The sequence below is a fragment of the Pleurodeles waltl genome, chromosome 7 (assembly GCF_031143425.1).
Source record: "Pleurodeles waltl isolate 20211129_DDA chromosome 7, aPleWal1.hap1.20221129, whole genome shotgun sequence".
Classification (NCBI taxonomy): domain Eukaryota; kingdom Metazoa; phylum Chordata; class Amphibia; order Caudata; family Salamandridae; genus Pleurodeles; species Pleurodeles waltl.
Window position 1 is genome coordinate 1077114939 of NC_090446.1, and position 17801 is coordinate 1077132739.

A 17801-nucleotide genomic window follows, 5' to 3' on the forward strand; every position below is an offset into this window, starting at 1 on the left:
TGCGCGATTGCGGGAGGCGGTCGAGAACCGCAGTGCAACTCCTCATTGTTTTTTTATTGGGCCCTATGGGGTACAGTGGCCAATGGTGATGTACGCCGGCTGTGACGATAGGCACCGCTGCGGACGTGACCACCATTTTCTATCTGTGCACGCACTTGCTACCTGACCTTCAACAGGAGAGGACCTTCACTGCAAGTGCTGTTGTGGCCTGTATCAGGAACTGACCAGGGCTCGTGTTACTGGGGAAAGGGCCCCTGCCTTCACCTTGTCGGAGTTGGAGTGACTGGTGACCGGTCCCAGTACCGACTGCTGTATGGGCACCCAGACAAACAGGTAAGTACACCGTGAGTACGATACATGGGGAGTGAATGCATGGAGTGCTGTGTGTGAATGCATAATGTGGGGGTGGGGGTTGGTGGATGGGCCATGGGCAGCGTAGAGCATGTATGGTGGGCCATATCTGTGCTAATGGGGATGGGAAGGGGCATGGTGGGCCATGAGTGTAACAGGCAGGACAGTCGGACTAATACTTTTCCCTGTGTCTATTTCCTTGCATGTCAGATCCCATCAAAAGAAGGGTATATGGCGTGCCATCACCAAGGACATGTGGACCCTGGGAGTCTACGGCAGGCAGAACCCCACTGTTGGAAATGGTGGGAGGACCTGAGACGCTGGCCATGGAAGACAGTGGAGGCCCAGCTGGGGATGGCCTCCCAACCAGGAAGGGATGCCCGTCGAACACTGACCCCCTTGATGGCCTGCATGCTGCGGTGGCCTATCCGGAGCTAGATGGGCACTTGGGGGCATCACAGAAGCCACAAGAGGGTGAGAACAGTGCCCTAATTTACAAGTTACGCTGGGTGGTGTGGTATCCGGGTGGGGGGGTGGTATCCGGGTGGGGGGGTGGGCCCTGTAGGTGCCCCTAGGCCAGGCCTGGAATTGTAGAATAGGTCCCATGTTGTGCAGGATTCTTATGTGAAAGTCCTCCAACCAAGCTAGTAGGCATCCACTACTGGGCAGGGGTCTGTGGGTCTCAGGTATGATGCAATTTGTGTTAGATGTCCCTATCCATGAGCTGGTGACTAGCATTGTGACTGGAAGTGCATTACCTAATGCTTAGGGCTTTTTCCAGTACGTGAGTGTGTTGTGTAAGCCAACGGTGGTGTTGGTCCCGCAATTGACCAAGTGTATCCTTTGTCTCTTCCCCCCCTTTTTGTTTTGTCACCCTGTCCCTATGTGCATTAGCATCATCTGGCGTAGAAGCAGAGGCACGAGTGATGGAGGAAACTGCATCCCACAGGAGCCAGAAGGCAGAATCCACCGACGGTGAGGGCACCAGTGGGATGGAGGGCGAGGGGAGCACCACAGCGGAGACTGGGGGGACAGTTCAGACACGGATTCCTCCTCCGATGGAAGCTCCCTGGTGTTGGCGGACACCTCTGTGACCACCCAAGCTACAGGTACAGCTACCACCCTGTACCAGCACCGCCCTCCCAGCAGCCCCTCAGTGAGTTTCCCGTGCCGGCTCACCGAGGAGGGAGGTGCATCTCCTTCCTCCCAGGCACCTCAGGCCCTGCCCCAGTTAGCCCTGCTGCCCTGAGTGAGGAGGCTATTGACCTCCTGCGATCCATCTTTGTTGGGCAGTCAACCATTGTGAATGCCATCCAGGGGCTGGCAGCCCAAATGCAACAGTCCAATGCATTTCTGGAGGGCATTCACACTTGCTTGTCGGCCCAACAGAGATCAATCCAGGCTCTGGCCTCCTCTCTGATGGCACCATTGTCCCTGTTTCTACCTTCCCCACTCCAACTTCCTCCACCCAATTCCATTCCCCTCAACCCCAAACTATCCCAAGCACACAGGCAAACAAGCAGGCAGCCAGGACTACACACAAGAGTGGACATGGAAAACACAAGAACCACACTTCATCCCACAAGCACTCACACAAACAACATCCAGAATCAGACATACCAACATCCACAATTTCCACTGCGTTCCCCATCTCCTCGTCCTCCACCTCCCTCCCAGTTGTGTCTACACTCACACCAGCATCAACCACATCCTCATTCGTTACCACCATCACCAGCACACCTTTCAGTACACACATCTCACTGGCAGTCACCACCACCACATTCATGCACATGTCCCCTGTGTCCCACAGTTTCTGTGCCCTCTCCTCCCAAAGTACACAAACACAAGCACTCAGACAGCCAACAGCCATCCACCTCACAACAGCATCCTGCGCATGCACCTGCACCTAAACACAGCAGACTGACACCTCCTACCACCACTCCCTCTTCCTCCACTCCCAAACCATCTCACTCTTCCCACCCCACTGTCCCTTAGAAGCTTTTCCCCGCCAACATTGACCTCTTCCCTAGCCCTCTCACCCCGTCCCTCACGTCAGGCCAGGGTGGTCAAAACCCAGGCAAGCACCTCAGCCACCCAGTCCACGGGCACAGTAGTGTCCCCATCTACTCCAGGTGGGAAAGGATCCCCGCTACCAGCCAGCAAGACGGAAAGGGTGCCCGCCTCAAGTGCGTCAAGGAAGGGCATGGAGGCAGCCCCAGTTGCAGGAAGGAAGGGCAAGGAGGCAGCCCCAGCTGCAGGAAGGAAGGGCAACAGCAGGCAGTAGAGACAAGGGGTCTGGTGCTGGGATTAAGTCAGAGACCCACCACCAACCATGGTGGTGCAGCCATCCGAGGCTGCAGGGAATGTGCTGGAGCCTCCTCCCACCACCATCAGCACCGCCAGCAGCAGCAGCAGCAGGCCCAGTGGGCAGCCATCCGAGGCTGCAGGGGATGGGCTGGAGCCTCCCGCCACCACTGCTAGCACTTCCACCAGCATCTCCACCAGCAGCAGCAGCCCGGGTGGGCAGCCGTCCGAGGCTGCAAGGGATAGGCTGGAGCCTCCCCCACCGCTGCCAGCACCGCCACCAGCACCAACAGCAGCAGCCCCAGTGGGCAGCCATCCGAGGCTGCAGGGGATGGGCTGGAACCTCCCCCACCATTGCCACCACCGCCGCCAGCACCAGCAGCAGCAGCCCCAGTGGGCATCCGTCCGAGCCTGCAGGGGATGGACTGGAGCCTCTCCCCACCGCTACAAGCTCCACCAGCAGCACCACCACTGAGCAGCCGTCACCGCCGGCAGATAGTGTATAGTCCTGCATCCATGGGCTGTTGTGCAGCCTGGCCCCTGCAAATCCCTTGGGTATGACACCAAGGTGAGAGACTGTGACCTTGCACTCCCCAAGATCTGCATCACAGGGCACAATGCCCCCTCCAGAACCAGTGGAGAAGCCATCCACTCACCCATCCTCCCCAGGATGAAGCTAACAGGGAACAATGCCCACTCCAGAACCAGTGGTGAAGCCATCCACTCACCCCATCCTCCCCAGGATGATGCTAACAGGGAACAATGCCCACTCCAGAACCAGTGGAGAAGCCATCCACTCACCCCATCCTCCCCAGGATGAAACTCACAGGGCACAATGCCCCCTCCTTACCACTGCGCAAGTCACCCACTTGAGAGACTGTGGCCTTGCACTCCCCAGGACCAAGCACAGGGCATGTTGCCCCCTCCAGAGCATGTGGGCAAGTCACCCACTTGAGAGACTGTGGCCTTGCACTCCCCAGGACCAAGCACAGGGCATGTTGCCCCCTCCAGGGCATGTGGGCAAGTCACCCACTTGAGAGACTGTGGCCTTGCACTCCCCAGGACCAAGCACAGGGCATATTGCCCCCTCCAGAGCATGTGGGCAAGTCGCCCACTTGAGGGACTGTGGCCTTGCACTCCCCAGGACCAAGCACAGGGCATGTTGCCCCCTCTAGAGCATGTGGGCAAGTCACCCACTTGAGAGAGTGTGGCCTTGCACTCCCTAGGACCAAGCACAGGGCATGTTGCCCCCTCCATGACCAGTGGCATTGTACCATCTTCTGGCTGAGGTGCCCCCCATTATCGTCCTCCTGAGGTGCCTGGCTATTTTCGACCTGATGCCCCTGCAGTGTTCTCTCCGTGTTGTTGCAGGAGTGAGGTGGGGACTTGGACTTTGTTATGTGGCCCTGTGGCCCACTAACATTGAAGACTGGGCAGTGTCCCCTGATTTGTGAATATGTATAAACTTTTTTATTTGGATGCACTTATTCCTTCTGTATTTATCATATTACACTCTTTTTACTCTATTTTAGTTGTCCTAACATGCAACTCAGGCTCCATGGCGGTGTGGTTCTTCCATGAGTCTCCAGAGGTGAGTCGTTTCCCTTCTGTGCAGTGTTTCCGCCAGGCTTTTAATGTCGTTGATACTGCCCCGGAAAAGGTGGCGGATTGGTGTGTCATTATACAGTGGGCGGAACATTGTCTTCAGCCTGGGTGTAGGCGGTTACCCCCGTGTTGCCTGTTGATTTCGCCCTGGCGGTCGGCGTGTTAAAGTGGCTGTCTGTCTGAGCGGTTTCTGCTGTGGTCATAATTTCATATTTATTGCCACTAGCCTATTGGCGGTATTACCGCCACTATATCAGCGACCACCAGGGTTGTACTGAGGGCCATAGTGTGGACAGAGCCCAGGGGTTCCCCAAGAGGCTTGACAGATGCAATAATAAATAATACTAATGCTCTATTTGTGGTAGTGTGGTTGAGCAGTTAGGCTTATCAGAGGGTAGTGTTAAGCATTTGTTGTACACACACTTAACTCCAGACAAATAGGTGTTTATATAGAAAAATGTTTTTTTGTTACTTTACTACTAGAATCACAAGACTCAGAAGTAAATACTGTTGCAGGTAAGTACTTAGCTGAGACATCATTGTAACTTTATTTCACTTTAATAAAGCAGTTTTTAAGAAAACAGAGAATATCTATTTTAAAAGTGGACACTGCATTTTCAGAACAGTTCCTGGGAAAACAAAATAAAGTACAGTTTTAGAGGTAAGTACACGACTTAAAGTTCCAGTCTCCGGGTTATAGGTAGTCCACCATTGAGGGAAAAAGGCAACCCCAAACACCCACCACCAGCAACACCGGGCTGGCCGGGTACTGAGGTCAAAGTTAAGCAATTTTAACGTGGGATCCTATGGAGACAGGGGATACTCGGAATTCGGTCTGCCAGCAGGTAAGTACCCGCGGCTCAGAGGGCAGACCGGGGGTATTAGAGAAGCAAGCACTGGATGGGCCCCAAGTATGCACCAATCCCACACACTCGGGGGCAATGGGGTGGCTGGGTGCAAACAGGGCATCAGGTTTCCAATGAAACTCTATGAGGGGACCCCAGGTTTCACTCAGGCGCTGCAGGTGAGGTCTGGGGGAGGTGTCTCGGGCACACCACCGGTCAGACAGGGAAGAGGGCCGTCTGATGATCTTTGCTGCAATGGGGTTGATTTCTCCAAAGCCTGGGAGCTGCGGGTGCAGGGGGTCCTTTGGCATTGGTTTTCTTCGTCCAGGGCAGTTGCGCCTCTAACTATTGGAATGAACACCAGGACATTGATGTTCTTAACTTTTTCTTCAGTTTATCTATTCTTGGGTGTGTCTATCTATGGATGTAAGTCTACTAACACATTTTCTGGGTGTGAGCCCCTGTATAACATAGAATGTAAATTGACATAAAATGTATAGTATTATACATCACTGCTGGTGCTCTGAGAACATTAGTGACATTAGTTTCTCACAGCCAAGACAGTTTGTTATGATCAATTAAGGAGATTTAGATATTGATCAGCCCCTTCCGCTATTGGTTGCTTTGACTCACTTCCTTCAGCCACTGCCTTAAACCAACATATTTCACATTTTGAATTAGCCCAGATTCGTTTTTCAGTCGTGCCATTATACTAATGGCTACTGATGGCATGATTTTGTCTCCTGCAAGTCACTGAGGGACATTTTATAAGCTAACTGGATGGCCCACTTTTGCAAAAGAACAAACTTTGTTTGAAGCTTGGTGGAGCTGTATAGTACCGTCATCTCTGTTAAGGTTTGGTTAGGCCTTCTAGACAGTTTTCTGTTCAGGGTTTATTTATAGGGATTCCTTAACCTGGAGATTATGGTGGTTGTTATGAACATGGCAGAAACAACCGCCGTGTTCATGCTGGCGGTCAAAAAACTGACCGCCAGCGACTCTGGGACCCCGCCGGCCAAATAATGGACATTTCTGTGGGCCTGTGGCGGAAACATTGTTTCGGCACACCGGCTCACAGAAAGGCTCGGCCGGGACATTGCTGTCAATGCCTCTGTGCGGCAGGTGCAGTTGCACCCGTCGCACAGATCACTGCCCGAAAATTGGGCAGTGACCTGCGCGACGGAGGTCTGCACCGGGGCTCCTGCATTGCTCATGCAAAGTGCATGGGCAGTGCAGGGCCCCCAGGGGTGCACCGGGGCACCCCCTCCGCCAGCCTTTTCTTGGTGAGATAGCCCACCAGGAAAAGGCTGGTGGGAAATGAAACATTATCCGCAGGGTAGCGCTGCTACCCTGGTGGATGGTGTTTCAACTCGCCGCCAGGCTGCCTGACGGCGGTAGCCTGGCAGTGGCTGCCTCACCATGTTCAAAATATGGCGGTTTGGCCCACCATGCCGGCTGGCGGCGGCAGCCACCACTGCCGGCATGGCGGGCCAAACCACCAAGTTCGTAATGAGGCCCTTATTTTCAGTTGTGACCTCCTGATCTGTGCAATCTTACATCTCTGGCCCAAGCTACATGAATTAGTCAGTAAATTCAACCTATTTTCAAAAAGTACTAAAAAGAACTAAAAAAAAAATTATACAACCACTGGGGATCAATTTCCATATTGAAGGATCCTAACATTTTAACTGATTACAACTTATTCACTTCCTAGGTATTGAAATAGTCCTTATTTTGAAATATATTCCACGTGTTTGTCACTCCAATAATTTGAAGAAATAATATCTACAATGTTTTTCCCATCATAACGATACCATTTTATAACTTTACAGAACAAATAACCATTTCCTTCTGCTAATAAACTCGTTTATATGTGTTCATTCATGAGAAAAAATGAGTGTTTTATTTGATAGCAGGCTTGTCCCAAGTGTGTAATTTTAATGATTAAAGTCATTGGGAAATAATTTATTTAGCAAGTGAGTCATCAAGAGCTAGATTTACTGGCTTGCTAATGAATGTTTGTCATTATACTTTAGTGTAAAGAATAAATTGTCACACGTTATTTTGCGGTTCATATTACTGGTATAGCTTAATTCACTCTGTTTAGCACAACACTTCCATGATGACTCACATCCTGTATTATACTGCATGGATGTTTCCCGGTTGATTCAGTTACTGGAAATGCCTTTTAGCCTGTCTCAAATTGTTTTACACTATTTAATCTCAGTGTTAAGGTCTGAAGGCTCATTACAAATATATCCCTTATGTTGTATGGAAGTCAACATTCTCTCTAAATTAAAGTACAAAAAAGAAATAAGTAGACATATTTCTTCAGATAAGGGAATTTAAATCATAGGGGCCAATTTATAATGACATTTATAAGTACTGGAATAAGTACCCTTGTATAACCACTCTGGTCAGATTCAGTCTACTTCAGATGCTCATAAAATTCCTTTGTGATCACACCAACTCGAAAGAGGTGGAGTAACTAACCAATGGTTTGTAACAGTGTAGGAGGCTGACCTGGTGTATAGTGGGCACCTATGGTACTTACCCCTTATACCAGGCCCAGTTATCCCTTACTAGTGAAATGTAGGCAGTGTCTACAAGCCAGGCTCTCTAGAGGTAGCTGTTGATGAGCAGCCGAGGCTTTTTTAGGAAACATACAAATCTCTTTCAATACCACTATATTCACACAGTACTCACACAGATGAACAAAAATGCTCAGTGTTACAAAAATAAAGGTACTTTATTTTGGTGACACAAATGGCAAAAATACCATAGATGCTATACTCCCTTAGGAGGTAAGTAATACACAAATTATATACACTAGTATGCAGAAATAGCTATACAACAGTTAGAAAACGGTGCAATTAGTGAAATTCACAATAGTTAGAAATGGGCCTTGGGGGAGCTCAAACCATATACTAAGAAAGTGGAATGCGAAAGTTGCTCTCCAACTAGGCAAGTGTAGTGTGTAGAGGGAAGCTGGGAGTACTTGAAAACCCCAAAGGTAAGTACTAGAACCCATCCCTGTGACCAGGAAAGCAGGAGTAAATCACAGTATGTTTCCTAGAACACACACAGAAACGAGAAGATGGATTATGCAAGAATCAAAAGAGAGTGCAAGACACCAACAGTGGATTCCTGGACAAGAAGACCTGTGGAAGAAGGGGACCAAGTCCAAGAAGCACAGAAGAGTCCATGAAAAACAGGAGCTCCTGCTAACCTGGATTAAGATGCAAAAGGAGAACCACTGGTGGAGAAGAAAAGTCAGCACTGCACCCAAGAAGACAAAGTCAGGTTCCTGGAGGGTGCAAGTAATGTCTCATGCTTCATGGAGGACAGCAGTCTGGATTGCTTCGCTGGAGTCTGCCAACAAGCCTTGGCACGTGCAAAGTTTGCAATTAACAGAAAATGGCACTGGCCGGGACCAGGAAGGATCAGGTGGACTCTACCCAATTGGTTGAGTTGGAGGGGGTCCTCAACAATTCAGAGAGTCCACAAAAGTTCAACCAGTGCACACAGGAGTCCCACAGGACAGGTACAAGAAAGTTGCAGAAAAGGCCCATGCAGCTCTACAACAAAGGCTCCCACGCCACTGGAGAACCACTCAGGAAGCTGTGCATCATATGATAGTGTGCTGGGGGCTGGAGCTACAAGATGCATGAAGGACTTGGAGGAAAGATTCCAGCAAGCCGTGGCAGCTGCAAAACACACTGTGCATCGGGGTTCTGTCTTGCGTGGGGACGCAAGCTCTTACCTCCACCAAATTTGGACAGTTTCAAGAGAGGACTGTTGGGACCACTTCAGCCTACCTCCCTTGATGCAGGATCCATGCAGCTCTGCAGGAGAGGGGATCCATTCAGCTGGATGTTGTTGCAGTTGGTGCCTGCTGAAGCAGGGGAGTGACTCCTTCACCCCAAGAGAGATTCCTTAGCACTTCTGGTGCAGGCTGAAGATGGGCTGTCCTCAGATGATGCATGACCAGGAAACAGTTGCAGAAGACACCTTGCTTCTTTGTTGCAGCTTGTAGAGTTCCTGGAGGGTCCAGATGCAGTTTCTTCAGTGAGAAGTCAAAGTGGAGGATGCAGAGTATTCCTGCTGGAGTCTTGCAATCCAAATCTGAGGAACCACCCAAAGGAGATACCCTACGTAGCTCTGAAAGAGGGAGTGGTCACCTAACCAGTTAAGGACATAGCAGGGGAGAGCTGTGATGTCACCTGCTGGCACTGGCCCCTCAGAAGCTCCAGGAGTTCCCTGTCATCCTTGAATTCAAGATGGCAAAACCCAGATACCCCCTGGAGGAGCTCTGAGCACCATCCCTGGGGTGGTGATGGACAGGGGAATGGTCACTCCCCTTTCCTTTGTCCAGTTTTGTGCCAGAGCAGGGACTGGAGGTCCCTGAACCAGTGTAGACTGGTTTATGCAAGGAGGGCACAAATGTGTTCTTCAAAGCATTTCTAGTGGTTTAGGGAGGCTACCCCTCCCAAGCCTGTAACACCATTTTCCAAAGGGAGAGGGTGTAACACCCCTCTCTCAAAGGAAATCCGTAGTTCTGCCTTCCTGGGCTCGGGCTTTTCAAGCAACAGGACGGCAGAAATCTGTCTGTGAGGTGGCAGCAGCGTGGGCTGCCTGGAAAACCTCAGAAGCATGAAATGGCAATACTGGGGGTCCTTTAAGGAGCCCTCAGAGTGCATGGAATCGCACAGTCAATGATTGCAAAAGCCTTTGGGTATCATTCCAACATGTTTGATACTAAACATGCCTATGTTCAGAGTTACCATAATGTAGCTGGACATAAGTAGTGACCTATGTCCAGTACTCACGTAAAATGGCATCCCCGCACTTACGAAATCCGGGAAAATGGTCCTGGAAGTCATGGGGGCACCTCTGCTAGTGTGAAGGGGTGCCCTCACACACAGGTACTTCGCACCCTGCCCTCAGGGCTGGAGGGCCTACTATATGGGTGACTTATAAGTGATCTGGTGCACTGTAAATGGCAGTGAAAGGGTGCTTGCACCTTTTCACACAGGCTGCAATGGCAGTCCCGCAGAAGCCTTTGCCTGGGCTCCCTATTGGTGGTGAAATATATGCTGCAGACCATAGAGATCCCTGGGAAACCAAATGCCCTGGGTACCTATGTACCACATACTAGGGACTTATAAGGGGGCACCAGTATGCCAATTGTGGGTGAAATGCTGTGTTAACAGTAAATAACAACCACATTTAAGGGACAGAGAGCATAATCACTGGGGTACTGGTTAGCAGGATCCCAGTGATCACAGTCAAGCACACTGACATCAGGCAGAAATTGGGGGTAACCATGCCAAGAAAAAGGGTACTTTCCTACAAACAGCAAAGCATTGATGCATTTCATTACGAGTTGCAATTTTTAGGGTACCATCCATTTTCAGGCTCCTCCTACCTGTGATACTGAAAGGGTCACAAAATTCTTCACACTCGCCCTCCCAAAATTTTTACCATCAGTGTCAACAATCACTTGAACAGCCAGCATTTGCTGTAGGTAGCAAAATGTACTTTGACTACCTATTCGAACTACCTTCAGTGACAAAATTTTAACACAAATGTCATCCTTCTAAATGCCGAAAATGTTAAGTACCTTTGGAAGTGACATTACTCATGGAAAACAAAGAATCTTACAAATGAAATGGATGAAGTGAGCTTGGGAAAACCCGGTCTAGACTGAAATATTAAATATCTGAAATGTTTTTTGGATACTTGGTCGCCAATGGCAGAAATCACAGTCCACAGCTTTTCAAAATGTCCTTTAAGGCCTAACCTTCACCTACTTAAATCCAGAGCAAATTACTTTCACTAATTCCCCCCAAAAAGCTAACTTTTTTTTTTGTAATTTGTGAAGACACCCGTAAGTGAAGCCCCAGAGAAATGTAATCCACCATTATTCTCTAACTCTCACTTCAAGGCAGCTTACAGAACCTCTAGCAGGACATTCTCAAGGACTTCATGGGAACTGCTCTACTAGCCACCTCAGCCCCCAAAAAAATGGTTTGACATTTTATCATACCGGTTAGACCTTTCAGCCATAGGGTGGTCTTCCCCCAAGCTTTTTGCCTGTCTGCCTACATTTGTGTTGAAATTCGGGTTGTTGGCCTTAGGAGTCTGTGCACTTTACCACTGCTAACCAGTGCTAACAATATTGTGCTAACTCCCCTAAACATTGCAAAATTGGATTACGGGCAATTTGGCATATTTAAGTTACTTACAGGTCCCTTGTAGAGTGGTATACCATATATTCAGGGACTGTAAATTAAATGCTACTCGTCGGTCCTTCAGTCTTGCTCTGCTGAACTTTACCTTTTTAGAACTTTTTCTTCAAAATTTTCAAAGTCCAAAGGTAAGCACCGACTGGTTCTACTGATTGGATTTTTGCCATTTTGGTGTGAAATAATTTAATAAAATGTATTCTATTTTCCTAAACTAATATGTTTTTTTTTGTGCTGTGGTTTCACTTTATTACTGTTGGTGTGCTGCATACATAAATTAAACTTTGCCTCTAAGTTAAGCATGACTACTTTTTGTTGCAGGTTACCAAAGGTTAAGCACCAGTTGGGGGGCAAGACTTACAGCAGAGTCCATGTGCAGGGTTCAAGGTGGTTAGAACCTTCTTTGTCCCCCGAGGCTATGATCATGAGGCCGACCAACTACCCCTTGGAGTTACTCTGTTGGTCCTAGGTTCATGATGCCTGTCCAGTCCTTTTAACTCAAACAGCAAGGTTGCAGAGTAGCAGGGAAGCAGAGCAGCAGTCCTTGTTGCAGCACAGCAGCACAGCAGTCTTTTTTCTGAGTCTTCCACAGGTTCAATGTGTACTGAAGAGTTGGATCTGAGGATTCAATATTTATACTTGGTGCCAGCTTTGAAGTTTGAGAAGGTTCTAGAGGTTTCCTTCCCCAAAGATGTACGGAATTTGCTACCTCCCTGCCGTAGTCCCAGCTTGTCTGGGGGCACAAAGGACTAGTGAGAAACCCTTTGTGAGTGTGCTGATTCAGAAGTGTGGTATGTGGCAGCTCCTCCCCAATCAAGTCAGAAATTGACCATCCTGCGAATATCTATTCTCCCTTTGTCTCACTGTGTGGGGATAATACACAAAGCCCAACTGCCAGCTACACCCAGTCACATGACCCAGAACACAGGCTGTAGTCACCAGAATGGTTGAGACAAGGAAATACTAAGTTTTCTAAAACTGTCAGCTTCAGAATTGTGACTTAAAATCCAACGTCACCATTAAAGAGATATTGCCCCTTTGTCTAATTGTCTAACTGTCGGGGAGTAATACACAAAGATCAAACTGCCAGCTACACCTAGTCATGTGACCCAGGATACAGGCTGTAAGCAACAGAATGGATGGGTCAAGGAAATACAAACTTTCTAAAAGTGTCAGTTTCAGAACTGTATCTTAAAATCCAACTTTACCATTGAAAATAGTTTTAAATTAAAATACTTTGGAGACCAAATTTGACTCTTCTACTTGCTCCTGATTGAAAGTTATCACTTATTAAATGTGATAAGGTAACCCAGCGTTATCCTATGGGTGAAGCAGACCTTGCAGTAGGGATAAACAAATGTAAGGGGTTTTCACTACCAGGACATGTAAAAGTTAAAAATACATGCCCGACATTTTAAATACACTGCACCCTTAACTATGGGCTGTTTAGGTCCTATCTTAGGGGTAATATATATATTAAAAGGAAGGTTTAAGCCTGGCAAGAGGTTTACAAAGGTTTACTTGTCATGTTGACATGGCAGTTCAAAACTGCACACACAGGCCAACAGTGGGCCTGGGGCATGCTTATAGGGCTACTTAAGTAGCTGACACAAGGACTGCTCTAGCCGACTAGCAGCATTTAATTTACTGGCACTAGGCAAATGCAGTACCATTTTACTAGAGACCTACAATGTGCCAATTGAGTGTAAGCCAATGTAGCCATGTTTAAAGTAGAGAGCATAAGCACTTTAGCACTGTTTAGCAGTGGTAAAGTGTGCAGAGTCCTACTCCAACAAAAACGAATTCAGCAAAAACAGGAGGAGAAAGGCAAAGAGTTTGGGGGTAGACCACCCTAAGGCTGACATGTCTAACACCCAATACGTTTGACACACAGGTCCTAAGGGAAGATAATGCTGTTTTATCTCTAGGACAGACAGCTGTATCACCTCTGCATAGGTTTTGAAATCAACATTTAGAGGTGGTCATGGGCAGATCATCATTATGTTTTTCTTGAATGTCTTGTGAATTGAGAGCTGGTGAGTTATGTAGATATACAACTATGCATTGAACGCGACCCTGTCCCACTTTTATTTATTCCCTAATCTACTGTAAAGTTTGGTGCAATCTTCCTTACCTAATACTACACACATAAGAGTGGACACATATGACATCTAGAAGAAACAGGTAGTAGATTATAGATCTCAAATGAATTATTCCCTAGATTCTTAGGCTATTTTAGAACACTTGTAGCAGGCTTCCCTATTTGGAACTCTTAATTCTACTTTGCGTTTCCATTAAGCAATATCTAAACTAATATGTTTCTTTCAGGGCCGGACTGGGGAACCAAAATCAGCCCATGCAAAATGTTCAAACCAGCTCAACTCTTTTCTTCTCCTTGTGCTATCGCTTGCTTTTCCATTCATCTATTCCCTCTCACACTCCTTCTCTCCTCTCTCTCTCTCTTCTCCCTCTCTGATCTTTCTCTCTACTTTCCCCCTCCCACCCCCTCTGAAACCTCTGTGGGCTTACTGTAATTAATCTCAGGGGTCTGGCGAAAATAAAAGAGGCACAGGGAGGGGCTCTGGGCTTTTAAAGCAGGACTCCAATGGCCCCAGCTTGTGGGGGAAATGCCCAGTGGCATACAAGGAATATCTAGCCCTGGTTACTTTTGTGACTAAAGCATGTAATGAGATTTTTATGGCAGGGAGTGAATAGCTCCAAGAGTAAGATCAATAGCCACATTCATAGAGCATTAGTCTTTGCTAAACAGAGCTGGGGAACTGTTAGACCTGGTGTCCTTGGCATGGTTTCCCCCTGCCTTTTTGCCTCCGCCTCCTGTAAATTTGACTGTGTGCTGGATTTTGTTTTTGCTGGTTTTGGTACTCTGGGCACTTTGCCACTGCTGATCGGTGCTAAAGTGCAAGTGCTCCCTGTGTAAATTGTAGTTTGTTATCCATGATTGGACAATTAGCACATTTGATTTATTGGTAGCTCTATGTGTGCTGAGGGCCAGTAAATCAAATGCTACTTGCGGGCCTGTAGTACTGATTGTGCCACCATATGATTAACCCTGTAAATATGTCTCAGACCTGCCATTGCAGTGTATGTGTGTGTAGTTTTAAACTGCCATGTCAAACTGGCAAGTGCAGCCATTTGTCAGACCCAAACCTTCCCGTTCAGCACATGCTACCTTGGGCCTACCTTACGCACCCCTAAGGTAGGACCAAGGTAGCCCCATGGGCAGGGTACAGTGCATTTTAAAAGTAGGACATGAACTGGTATGTTTTACATGTCCTGATAGTGAAATATTGCCAAATTCGTTTTTCAATATTGCAAGGCCTAACTCTCCCATAGGTTAACATAGGGATTGCCTTGAAATATCTCTTAAGTGTAATTTGCCATTCGGAGCAGATAGCGATATGGAGTTTGGGGACTCAGAACTCACAATTTAAAAATACATCTTTTAGTGAAGGTAGTTTTCAAATTGCGTGTTTGAAAATGCCACTTTTAGAAAGTGGGCATTTTCTTGCTTAAGCACTGTGGCCCATACTTATACTTTTTTAGCGCCGCATTTGCGTTGTTTTTTTACGCAAAATCAGCATAAACTTACAAAATACAATTGTATTTTGTAAGTTTGCGCCGATTTTGCATCAAAAAGCAGCGCAAATGCAGTGCTAAAAAAGTATAAATATAGGCCTGTGTGCCTCTTCCTGGCTGTGGAATATACGTCTGGGTCAGGATGAAAGTTGGGCTGGTTGTGAATTCTCTCTAGACAGTCACACAAAGGGAGCTGAGGTGTGCACTGCATAGCCTGATGGGTCTTCCTGGGCTAGAGTGGTGGGATGAGCTGACACTTGCATCTGAATAGGGCTGTGCCTGTCCTTACATAGTGCAGTCTCCAACCCCCCAGAGAGTGTCTGGGACCAGGGCAGAAAAGGCTTTGGAGAGGACAAAGACTGGACTTTGCTGTGTATCCTGTTTGTGAAGTTTCTCCAAGGGATTGGACTGAGCTCGCTCCGTGTTAAGAAGTCTGTGGCACATCAAAGATTTCACCTGCCAGCCCCTCGGTTCTCTTGCTCCCTAACAAGTGGCATTGTCGTGTAGGCTCTCATTATTCTAATGAGACTACTGAATTTTGAGCAGCAGAATCGCCCGCGGTGTGGGAGACTAAGTCCAACCCACTGCAGGTGACACCTGTTGCTCCAATCCATGTCTTGCTCCAGCTAACTAGCAGTGCCTCATTTCTACCCGAGGGCAGGGATGACTGGGCAGCTGAGCGCATGACATAATTGGTTCCACAGGGAAGCCATGGTCACTCAGGTCTCATCGGTTTCTCTCAGTGACATTAGTCTCATATATACAATGACAAACAGAGGCAGTATATTGTTAGACTTTTCATCCTTGGCATGGTCTCCCTTAACTTTTTGCCCCTGTTCCACAGGCTGTTGATGTGTGCTGGACTCTGATTTTACTGTTTTTGTTACTCTGGGCACTTTACCACTGCTAACCAGTACTAAAGTGCAAGTGCTCCTTTGCAAAATGTGTATGTAATTGCCTTATCCATGATTGGCATATTTGATGTATTAGTAAGTCCCTAGTACAGTGCACTAGAGGTGTCCAGGGCCTGCAAATCAAATGCTGCTAGTGGGCCTGCAGCACTGATTGTGCCACCTACATAAGTAGCTCTGTAATCATGTCTCAGACCTGCCACTGCAGTGTCTGTGCGTGCAGTTTTAACTGTAAATTCGACTTGGCAAGTGTACCCACTTGCCAGGCCTAAACCTTCCCTTTTCTTACATGTCAGACACCCCTAAGGTAGACCCTATCTAGCCCCAAGGGCAGGTTGCAGTGTATGGTTAAGGTAGGACATATAGGGGGTGATTCTAACCCTGGCGGTCGGTGATAAAGCGGCGGCCAACCCGCCAACAGGCCGGTGGTCCAAAAAATGGAATTCTGACCCTGGCGGGAACCGCCAACAGAGACCGCCACATTAACACTCCAACCGCCACGGCGGTACAAACAAACAGTGCGGCGGTCACCGTCAACAGACAGGCGGCAGACAATGTACCGCCCACCCTATCACAACTCACCAATCCGCCACCTTTTCCGGGGCGGGAGCACCGCCGATAAAAACACGGCGGCAACAGACTACGAACGGGAAAACACTCACCTCTACGCACTCCACGAGGACGGAGGACAGCATGGAACCCGAATTAAACATCCTACCTGCTCTCGTCTACCTGCTCATCTACCACGAGTACGAACTCCGGCGCAGACGACAACGGTGAGTACTGCACCTACGACACAGGGGAGGGGGGAGGAGGAAAGGTTACGGCACACACATATGCGACCCCCACCCCCCCCCAAACTATGTACACACCAATGCAGAGCAACAAGTCACAGTGACACCACCCAAACCCCCGTGAAAAATGCAAAGACATAATTAAATTGTGAATCAAAATTTATGTAAAAAATAGCCTCTGATAAGTCATGGTCAAATAGCAATAAAAATAATAAAAAATCAATTCAATATTTAGTGCAATCGATAAACCGAGGCAATTAGTCCTGCACATTTAAAGAAATACCAAGTGTCCGTGGGCCAAAGTGTATCAACACAAGGGCAAAGCCCACACAGGAGACCTGAGTCCTTTGGAGAGAACACTGCAGGGGCAGATGACAAAACTACAGGCACCTCAGGGGGAAGGGAAGGGGGGGGGCACCACAGCCACATGAGTCCACGACGCCAGATCCACGAAGGGGCCACCATGCCCACTGTGCCATCCTGGGGAGTGCAAAGCCACAGTCTCTCAAGTCTCTACAGTGGGTGGCTTGCCCACTGTGCCATCCTGGGGAGTGCAAAGCCACAGTCTCTCAAGTCTCTACAGTGGGTGGGTTGCCCACTGGACCATCCTGGGGAGTGCAAAGCCACAGTCTCTCAAGTCTCTACAGTGGGTGGGTTGCCCACTGGACCATCCTGGGGAGTGCAAAGCCACAGTCTCTCAAGTCTCTACAGTGGGTGGCTTGCCCACTGTGCCATCCTGGGGAGTGCAAAGCCACAATCCATCAGGTGGATAACAGTCTCCACTGGTCAAGGAGGAGGCATGGTGGGCACAGTGAACCGTGAACAGTAGCTCGACACAGATCCAGCACTGTCATTGTGCCAGTGGTGCTTGAGACGGCGGGGCCCAGCGGAGCGGTGCTTGAGACGGCAGGGCCCAGCGGAGCGGTGCTTGACAGGAAGGGCCCAGCGGAGCGGTGCTTGACAGGAAGGGCCCAGCGGAGCGGTGCTTGAGATGGCGGGGCCCAGCGGAGCGGTGCTTGAGACGGCGGGGCCCAGCAGAGCGGTGCTTGAGACGGCGGGGCCCAGCGGAGCGGTGCTTGAGACGGTGGGGCCCAGCGGAGCGGTGCTTGAGACGGCGGGGCCCAGCGGAGCGGTGCTTGACAGGAA